General features: G+C 41.9%; 1 protein-coding gene across 1 annotated transcript in view; it reads right to left on the bottom strand.

The window, feature by feature from the left end:
- Nucleotides 1-200, bottom strand: part of PLGRKT (plasminogen receptor with a C-terminal lysine) — a 51,160-nt gene extending 50,960 nt beyond the window's left edge. The window contains exon 1 of the mRNA XM_006152419.3: nucleotides 55-200. The gene's annotated coding sequence lies outside the window, so the exon portion shown is untranslated. The remainder of the gene's footprint in view (nucleotides 1-54) is intronic.
- Between the last annotated feature and the right edge of the window lie 10,671 nt (nucleotides 201-10,871).

The following is a 10,871-nucleotide window of genomic DNA, read 5'->3' as shown; positions in this document are numbered from 1 at the left end:
GCTGGGGCAGCTGGAGCCTCCCTCTCCACGCGCCCGGGGTCAGTGCTCACTCACTGGGCAGCGGACTGCGGAAGCGCAGGGCCAAGGTGATCGCAGAGGAGGCCTCCAGACCAGGGCTCACTAGGACCGCGATAGGGACCAGGCCTTGCTCTCCCCCCTCCCCAGACTCAGGATTAGTTGGCCCTGATAGCGTATTACGAGCCTCAGCCAATCAGCCCGGCCCTGGGCTTCCTTAAAGGGCAAGCGCAACAAAAGCCTGTGGTGTACCTCTACCCAGGCACCTTGAACGGATATGGAAAAGGCGGGTCAAAGCGGCAAATTCAAAACGGCAGCGATTCAGCTGTCTCAAAATCTCAATTAAAGGGTTTAGTCTTTTCTTCTTTTTTCTTTTAGAAATTTTCACTATAGGGCGCGTGCGCTCGCCAGACAGAGACATAGAGACAGAAAGCGAGAAATCACCCCCCAGGGGGGATGGTCACGCTGCAGTCCCTTCTCTATTCTCCTCTCGGGTTCTTGGGCATGCACGCACACGTGCCCGGCGTGAGTTTTAAGCCACCGGGTCTGGGACGCGAACCACTGTCGACTACGTGGGAGTCCAGCGACATAGCCATTACGCTAACTGCTGGTTTCCAAGGGTTTAGTCTTTTGATCTGTAAAATTACGACCATTAAAGTGGCAAAAAAAAAAAAAAGTAAGACAGGAAATGTAAAACAGACTGGACCAGAATTCCGCAAAAACATCTTTCTTCCCTGACGTTGTGAGAGATGTCTATTTCTTCTCACTCGCCTCCCAGTTTCATTAAGAGAATACTTGAGCTAATAGCACTCTGTTCTTTGAAACCAAAAGAGTTGGGAGAATAGCATGATCTTAACTTGTCTCTGACCTTAAGAAGGACCCTGCCTTAGCTGTGGCTGATCACTGCATTAGTGGAGAAAGCATCCAACCTCCTGCAGGCACAGTATGTGAGCAAACAACTTCTCAACCTCCTGGGCTCCCCATGATGTTAAGCGCACCAGCCCTCAGTATTGCGGAAGGTAGGTCCCAGACACCAGACACTCTAGTTGGTTATTGGATGAGGAAATTGTAACAGCATCCCCGCTTACAGGTGTGGGAGCAGGTGGATTGCCAGAAGCAAAGCCATGTGGGAGCTTTGACGTTTTTTAACAAAAGTTAATGACTGATAGAACAGTAGGAAATAGTGTTTGAGTGTACACACTCCAGAATAAACATTTCTAGATTCAGTTTCCAGCTCTATCATTGTTACTCTGACTTTATCACCTCTACAATAAGACCCAAACTATCTCATTAATTAGATGGGTTGTGAGGATTAAATGAGATAATGCACTTAGGCACTTAGCACAATATCTGGTATGTAGTTTGCCTTAAATAAACAGTCATAACCAGCAACAGTTGAGAGCTGTTACTAACTCTAGGCCGGAAGAGACAAGGGAAGGGAGCAGTTTCTAAAACCAGGAGAGAGCTGGAGCTGGAGAGGGTACCCAATAGGACCTATGCTGTTCAGTAGAGGAAAGCAAGCAATGCCAACCTTTGGCAGAGCAGGATGAGATACTAGAATTGTAGCCAGTGCTGGATCTCAGCCCAAAGTAAGGACATGGTGGAGAAGAAAGACCCATCACTGTGTACTCCCATGTTTTTTTTTTTTTTTTTTTTGGAGAGGTTTTTGCTATAGGGTGCGTGCGCTCGCCAGACAGACAGAGAGATAGAAAATGAGAAATCACCCCCCAGGGGGGATGGCCACGCCGCAATCCCTTCTCCATTCTCCTCTCGGGATCCTGGGCATGCACGCACACGCGCCCGGTGTGAGTTTAAGCCACAGGGTCCAGGACACGAACCGCGGTCGACTACGTGAGAGTCCAGCGACATAGCCATTACACTAACTGCTGGTCCCTGTACTCCCATGTTTTGATATCCTGCTGGGGTCATCCATTGACTGCATCCCAGGAAGCCAAAAGAACAGGGAGCCAGTTTGATGTTATCTGTAAAGGACAGTCTCCTAATTCCTAGATTAAAAACAGAAAATTCAGGTCCAAAAGATGGCATAATGGTTACATCACTGGACTCCCACGTAGTCTACTGTGTTCGAATCCCAGACCCAGTGATAAAACTCACTCCAGGCATGTGTGTGTGAGTGCCCAAAATCCTGAAAGGAGAATAGAAGATAAAGGATTGTGATGTGGCCATCCACCCTGGGGGGAGATTTCTCACTTTCTGTCTCCTCTGTTTCCCTGGTGAGCGCATGCACCCTACAGCAAAATATCTCTATCAAAAAAAAAAAAAAAAATAGGGCCCAGCCAGCAGTTAGCGTAATGGCTATGTCGCTGGACTCCCATGTAGCCAAACATGGTTCGCATCCCAGACCTGCTGGCTTAAAACTCATGCCGGGTGCTTGTGCGCGCGTGCCCAAGATCCCGAGAGGAGAATGGAGGAGAAGGGATTGTAGCATGGCCATCCCCCTGGGAGGTGATTTCTCACTTTCTGTCTGTCTCTGTCTGTTTGGCGAGTGCACGTGCCCTATGGCAAAAACCTCTCCAAAAACAAAAAAGAAAGAAAGAAAATATACAGTACACCATTTCTGTGATACTGGATTTATCATGTCTAGAAGTCCTGGTTCAATAGGAAGAAATACTTCTCCTAGAGCAGGAGTTCCCAACCCCTGGACCATGGACTGGTACCAGTCTGTGACCTATTAGGAACTAGGCTGCACAGCAAGAGGTGAGCAATAAGTGAGCATACAGCTGCTCCCCATGGCTTGCTTTACCTCCTGGGTTCTGCCTCCTGCAGCATTATTCTCATAGGAGCGTGAACTCTATTGTGAGCTGAGCACCTAGGTTGTATGCTCATTATGAAAATCTAATGCCTGATTAGCTGAGGTGGAACTGAGGTGGTAATGCTAGCCCTGGGAAGTGGCTGCAAATACTTCATTAGTGAGTTGTATAATGATTTCATTATATATTACAATGTAAACATAATAGAAATAAAGTGCACAATAAATGTAATGCACTTGAATCATTTCAAAACCATTCCAATGCCTTCCCTTCTGTGGAATAATTGTCTTCCGCAAAACCTTTTCCTGGTGCCAGAAAGATTGGAGAACACTGCTCTAGAGGATTCAGCCATGATACTATTGCTTTGGAAGCTGAAACTGCCTTCTGTTGCTGGAAATGTAAATTAGTACAGCCATTGTGGAAAACAGTGTGGAGGCTTTTCAAAAAACTGAAAGTAAGATTGGTTTTTGGTCTTTTACTTCCAGAGGAAAGTAAGTCAATATGTTGCAAAACATATCTACACCCCAATGTTTAATGCAGCACTATTCACCAGAGCCAAGATCTGGAAGCCACCTAAGTGTCCATCAGCTGACAAATCAATAAAGAAAATGTAGCGTGCACACACACGCAGTCACAAAGTGGAATGCCATTCAGCCTTTAAAAAGGACAAAATCTTGTCATTTGATGTTAAGTGGACATGGAGAACATACTGTTGACTGAAATAAGCAGGCACAAAAGAAAAATACTGCATGTTCTCCGTCTTATATAGAATCTGAAAAAATAGCATCATAGAGGTAGAGGGATGAAGAATGATTGATAGAAGCTGGGAAAGATGGTTGGGTCAGGGGAGAGGAACTGAGGGATGTTGATTAATGGGAATAAAATTGCAGATAGACAGAAGAAGCAATTTTTAGTGTTAAAAAATATAGTGGGGGGGCAGCAGGTGGCATGGTGGTTACGGGTGTTGGACTCACGCATGACTGACCATGATTTGAGTCCCTGATCTGGTGGCTTGCTTTCTCAATTTGTCTACTTTGTCTTGCCCTGCCCCTCTCCAGTCAAATTAAAATAAATAAATAATTAAAGTTAAATCAAATAATTCTTTAATATATATATAAACACATATATGTGTATATATGTATATATATGAATATATATATGTGTGTGTATATATATATATGAATATAGATAACAACAAGCTGATGTGTGCCTCACAAGTAAAAGACATTTTCAATGTTCCCAACACAGTAATGAGAAATGGTTGAGATGGTGAGTATGCCAGTTATCTTGAATGAAGCATTGCATGTCATATTCCTATATTACTAAATTATGTTGTACCCCCCAAAATATGGACAGGTATTATATGTTAATTAAAAATTACTCTAAATTTTGTGGGAGATGGAATTAAAGTATGGTTTTATTTAGGTGCAAAACATTTTTAAATCCATACAGTTTTTTCATACTATCCATTCCATGAATGTTTGTTGTTGTTATAGAGTACATGAGCTCTTCAGAGAGAGAGAGGGAAAGTGAGAAATCACTGCCAAGGAGGGGATGGCTAGTCCCTTCTTTTCTGCTCTCATCTTGGGATTTGGGCATGCATACACACATGCCCAGTGTGATTCTCAAGCTGCTAGGTCCAGGACTCAAAGCATGAAGCTGGTCATGTGGGATCTAGAGCCTTAATCTTCGTACTACCTGCTGGCCCACATTCCATGCATTTTTTTCAAGATTCATGATTTTTCAGCAATTGTGTATATGCACAGCTTCCATTATTGGATATTTCCAATTTTTTGCTGTACTATCATGATGACCATCTCCCTCCCTCCCACCCTCTGTGTGTGTGTATGTCTCTCTCTCTCTCTCTCTCTCTCTATATATATATATATATACACACACACACACACATATATGTATATATGCATATATACATGCATGTGTGTATATATATTTTTTGCTATAACATCATGATTTTGGTGACCAGAAATATTCTGTGCTGTGGGGAAAACAATCATGGTATATTCACAATGGAGTCCATATATGTATATGGAAAGACGGGGGGAAGGAACTATATGTATATGGAAAGAAGGGAGGAAGGAACTTTTAATATTTTGAATAAAATAATTTAAATAAATTAATTTTTAATTTAAAATTTTGATTTTTAAAAAAATTGATTAGGGACCAGCAGTTAGTGTAATGGCTATGTCACTGGACTCCCACGTAGTCAACTGCAGTTCGAGTCTCGGACCCAGTGGCTTAAACTCACACCAGGCACGTGTGCGTGTGTTTTAATATTAAATTTAATATTAATATTAAATTAATAATTAATTAAATAGTATCAATGTTTTAGAAAGAACTTACATAAATCTTGAACTTAATGGACACTCTCTACCCCAGAACAGTAAAATTGCTCAGTATTTTCCTGTACCTCTATAAAGTAGCAGATTATCCAAAAGTTTTGAAAGTTCAAGATGTGCTTGTATACATTTCCTTTTAGCAGAGATGCTTTCACAAGGATGTGAATTTCCCCGTTAATCTAGGGACATCATTTAGACAAGAACCTCAGTCTGTGAAGAATAGCACATAGTTGCACAGTATGGAGCTGAGACTTGAAGCTCTTTAATATTAAACAGTTCTAAGATGACATGCCCCAAATTCTGGATTTTCACCTTCACTCCAGTGCTAGGGTGTGCTTGTAGCTTGGGCTCCATCTGGACAAGCAGAGTATCACTGTAGCTTCACACAAGCTTTATTTAGACTTTATCCCTCAGCAGTGACACCATGTGGTAGTGTGATACAATGGCAACTGTGGATTTACTGTTCTCCCTACCAAGAGATTTTAAAACTTGAAATGTAGGGGTCAGCAGATGGCATAGTGGCTACATCGCTGGACTCCCACATGGATGACTGCAGTTCAAGTCTTGAACCCCGTGGCTTGAAAATCACTCCGGACACACGTGCATGCATGCCCAAGATCCCAGGAGAAGAGATTGCCATGATGGGGGAGTAATTTCTCACTTTACCTCTCTCACTGTCTCTGTATCTGTCTCTCTCTTGTGAGTGCACATGCCCTATGGCAAAAACTTCTTAAAGAAAAAATTTAAAATATAATTTACATATCATAAATTCACTATTTTAAAGCGTATAGTTTATTATCTTTTAATACATTCAGAAAGTTGTGTAATCAACACTCCTGTATAATTTCATAGTATTTTTATCTTCCTTAAAAGAAACTTTGCAACTACTAATAGTCACCCACATTCTCTCCTTTCTCTAGCCCCTAGAAACCCCTAATTTACTTTCTTTCCTTCTTACTTCCTGTTTTTACAGATTTTCCTATTCTGTACATTTAATATAAATGAAAGCTACAATATATGACCTTTGGTGTCTTTTACTTAGTATATTTTATTTTTTAAAGAACTATTAATTTTATTTATAATAAAATTATTATAATTATTTTAATTTGACCAGAGAGAAAGAGAAAGAGAAAGTGAGAGAGTAAGCTGCCATGTCTGGGACTTGAACCACAGTCTGCCATGTGGAAGTCCAGCACCCCAACTACCACACCACCTGCCAACCCAAACTTAGCATGCCACCTGCCAGCCCCAACTTAGCATGTTTTTAAAGTTCATTCAAGTAGTACTATGTATCAGTAATGATATAAGTAACTGCTTATCTCATCCTTCTCACTCACCTTTCTGGCACTGAATAGTATACTAATGTATGCATATACCACATTTTGTTTATCTATTCAACATTGTTAGACATTTTAATAAATCCTTGTTGCTTTTTGCTATGAAACATAATGTTGAAAAGTTTTTGTGTGAACATGTGTTTTCGGTTTTCCTGGGTATATATAGGAGTGGAAGTCCTGGGTCATATGCTAATCCTATGTTTAACTTTTGGAGATTGAACAAATACACGATGCCACCAGCAGAGAATAAAGATATTAATTGCACTGCATACTTGTTCACTAGTTAAGAGTATAGACACTGGAGCCAGAGTACCTGTTCTGAATACCAGCTATGCCATTTCAAGCTATGCAACTTTAGACTAATTACTTAACCTCTATGCCTCAAGAACCGTACCTCTAATGTGGAGAAAATAATAGTACTTTTCCTTTTTTTTGGAGAGGTTTTTTGCTATAGGGCGTGTGTGCTCACCAGACAGATAGAGAGAGACATAGAGACAGAAAGCGAGAAATCACCCTCTGGAGGGGAGGGTCACGCCGCAATCCCTTCTCCTCCATTCTCCTCTCTGGATCTTGGGCACGCACGCACATGTGCCCGGCGTGAGTTCTAAGCCACCGGGTCTGGGACGTGAACCGCGGTCGACTACGTGGGAGTCCAGCGACAGCCATTACGCTAACTGCTGGTTCCCATCTTAAGCTTTCTTAAGGAATGCCTGCAATGTTCTATATAGCATACTGAATAGAAACTTCCTAAAACTTCTCTAGACATTTCTGTCTTTCAAATTTTTTTCCACTCACAGTAACTGCTTCTATCATCCCTCTCACTCACTGTACACTGTATCACCAGACTAAAACCCTGCTAACTTCTTCCTCCTGAAACCCCTTTAATGAAAACCAAAGAAATGAGTTATTGTCTTAACCATTAGAGTCTGTTTGGGTGGTGAGTAGCAGTGATTTTTCTTGAGACCAACTTTACCTAAACTGGGTTTGTGCAAACTGCTTATCTCCACCCCTTGAGGCCTGGCCTTGAGAAAGTTGGATATCATGGGATAGAATTATGCTTTCATTGCTTCTGACTCCCCATGATTGTCATTATTCTCTTTGACTTTGAAAGTGATCTCAGACTCCCATCTTTTGCTCTGTCAGCTCTGATTAATACAAAATCAGCAAAAATTTCAGGTGGGGACCTTCAGTTGCTGTTGTGAAATGTCTCACTCTAATCTTTAATTCACACATTTCTGTTTGGCTTGTTCATACATAGTCATGAAGTAAACCTATGTTTTCCAGTTACCATCCACCCTATTATGATCTGTAAGGAGGTAAAACAATTCATCCCCAAACAGACAAAACACACACACGTACACACACACACACACACACACACACACACTAATACAGAAACCTCAGTCACTGACATTTCTCAGCTTCTGAGGCATTTCATCTATGTATTTTGTTAAAGAAAAGCTCTAGCCATAACCCAGATCTCTTTTCTCCATCACTGACATACTGCACAGTGACTTTCTTTTCATGGAAAGTGACCTGGAACAGTCATTTCAGTGCCTAGTTAAGACAAGTCCCAGAAGCAAGGCTGAGGTCTTGACTCACTCTGAGCATATTGTCACAACTTCCTCTCCATTTCCATCTTCGGAATTTGCCAAGCTTGTTCCCCTTTTATTATCTTTATGCCTGTTGTTCTATCTATCAAATATGCTATTCCTGAAAATTTTTTAAGAGACATTTTTGCTGTGGGGTGGGTGCACTCTCAGGAGAGATAGACAGAAGGTAAGACGTCACCCCCCGGGGGATGGCCATGCCACAGTCCCTTCTCCTCCATTCTCCTCTTGGGATTTTGGGCACATACGCATACACACCTGATTTCTCAGATATCTCGTCTTATGTATTCCCTTATCACCATTGCCAGAAGAAACTCATGTCTGCACACTCAGCCATATTGCTACAGGCATCCCAACAGGGTTCCCACACCACAATCCTCAATCTCTAACCTCAGTCAGCCTGGTTTATGGGCACATGTGAGGTCTGGCATGCTCAGGCAGGTACTAGGATGGAAACCCAGGATCTTTCCCAGTTGCATTACCACTATGCCACTGCCCGCACCCCCCCTTTTAATAAGACTTTTCAGTATCTGAAGTTTCTATTAATTTATGTTCAAAATGTATCACTCTAGTTTGTACTTCACACATTTCTATTTGGTTTGTTCATACTTAGTCATGAAGCAAACCTATGCTTCAGAAAGATCTTTATGTCCTTTCAAGAAAGGTGGGCGAGCAAAATACACACACACACACACACACACATATATATAATTCTTTAATGATGAACCTACAATAATGAATAGCAGGTTAATTAGCTTCTTAATCCAGCTCATTTGAATGTGATTTTAACTGGCTTTTTTTTTTTTTTTCTTCTGAGAGGCTTTTGTTATAGGGTGTGTGCACTCGCCAGAAAGACAGAGACAGAAAGCAGGAAATCCCCCCTCAAGGGAATGGCCACACCACAGTCCCTTCTCCTCCATTCTCCTCTCGGGATCTTGGGCACGCACGCACACGCGCCCGGCGTGAGTTTTAAGCCACCAGGTCCGGGACACGAACCGCGGTCGACTACGTGGGAGTCCAACAACATAACCATTATGCCATCTGCTAGTCCCCTATAAATGGCTTTTTTTTTTTTTTTGGAGAGATTTTCACTGTAGGGCGCGTGCGCTCGCCAGACAGACAGAGAGAGACATAGAGACAGAAAGCGAGAAATCACCCCCCAGGAGGGATGGCCATGCCGCAATCCCTTCTCCTCCATTCTCCTCTCGGGATCTTGGGCACGCACGCACACGCGCCCGGCGTGAGTTTTAAGCCACCAGGTCCGGGACACGAACCGCGGTCGACTACGTGGGAGTCCAGCGACATAGCCATTACGCTAACTGCTGGTTCCCAGCTCTTTTTTTCCTTACACGTTAAACCATCAGGTTTCAAAACTTCAAGATGACCATGACTCTTCTCAGGACAGTGTTGAAATGTCCACTCCCAGGACCAGCAGATGCCATAATGGTTACTGGATTCCCATGTAGTCGAGGGCAGTTTGAGTCCCAGACCCAGTGGCTTGAAACTCACAATGGGAGCATGTGCAAGTGTGCCCAATATTCCCAAGAGGAGAATGGAGGAGAAAGGATTGTGGCGTAGCCATCCCTCCTGGAGAGTGATCTCTTGTGTTTGCTCTCTGTCTCTCTCTGCCTCTCTGAAGAAGGCATACACCTTATAGGAAAAAATGAAATCTCGCTTAAAAAAAGAAATGCCCACTCCTAGAACTATATCTGCAGAAATTTGGATTCACCAGGTCTGGCAGAGCCTTGGATTCTGTATTTTAAATACCTACAAGTTAACTATGATGCAAAGAGCCCTCAGAGACACTCAAAAGCAGCACTTTGGCAATGAGCTTTTACCTGCAAAACTAAATTGGGTGGGTGGAGCATGAACAAATAATGGTGATATTGGAGATGATCAAGGTATGTAACTCTTCAGCCCTGGTTCTTCTCCTATTTCAGCACTTCTCCATCCACTTTGCCCAAACCACAGAACTCACATAGTTTCAGGACTAATGCCCCCCTCTACCAGCTGTTATGATTTACCTCTATTTTTGAAGTGATAAAATACAATTTCTCTTTTTCTAAACATACTCTGTTTTTCTGTCTCTGGAGGATATCAAAAATGTCATTAGGGAGCTAGAGTAATTGCATGGAAAAGGAATGACTGAAGGGTAGAAACAGGTGGGAGAAATGAGTAAGAACACAAATCCTCAAATTACTAATATGCAAATTGCCTTTCAAAGAAAGGTAACATCTATTTCTCTCCTGTCTTCTCCTTTAATCATTCATGTGTGCATTGAGTATTGATTTTATAAAACAAACAAAAGACAAAACACCCCACCCAAGTTTTAAAAGTGAACATATCATTTTTATGTTTTAATCATGGAGATATCTATCTAAAAAGATATGGCTTAATCCTAGCTTCTCAGTAGATTATTTGCCCAAGCTATTCAGCTAATTAGTAGTAGATGGCTTGAGAGCCAATTTTTTCAGACCTTGATAGTCATAACCTCACTAAGAAGATCATGAAGTCTTATGTCCTGGGTCTTGACCATCATTTTCAGAAAATATGAAACAAATTACATAGAAAATGTCACAGGGTATTGTACAAAGTAGGTCTAAGTATTATTTCATAAAAGTTGTTTGTATACGTGTGTATACATAGCACAGAAACCAGGTTATCACATGAAGTCTATGTCTTATTATAGGCTACAATCACTAAAGTTGAGAAAATTGTATTCTATCCTACTATGTAGCCTCAAAAGAGGATTGAAAAGGAAGCATTTGAGCTGGATCTCCA

Source organism: Tupaia chinensis, unplaced genomic scaffold (genome assembly GCF_000334495.1).
Source record: "Tupaia chinensis unplaced genomic scaffold, TupChi_1.0 Scaffold000354_1, whole genome shotgun sequence".
Taxonomy (NCBI): domain Eukaryota; kingdom Metazoa; phylum Chordata; class Mammalia; order Scandentia; family Tupaiidae; genus Tupaia; species Tupaia belangeri.
The sequence above is the reverse complement of the archived record's forward strand: the minus strand, read 5'-3'. Positions and strand labels throughout refer to the sequence as shown.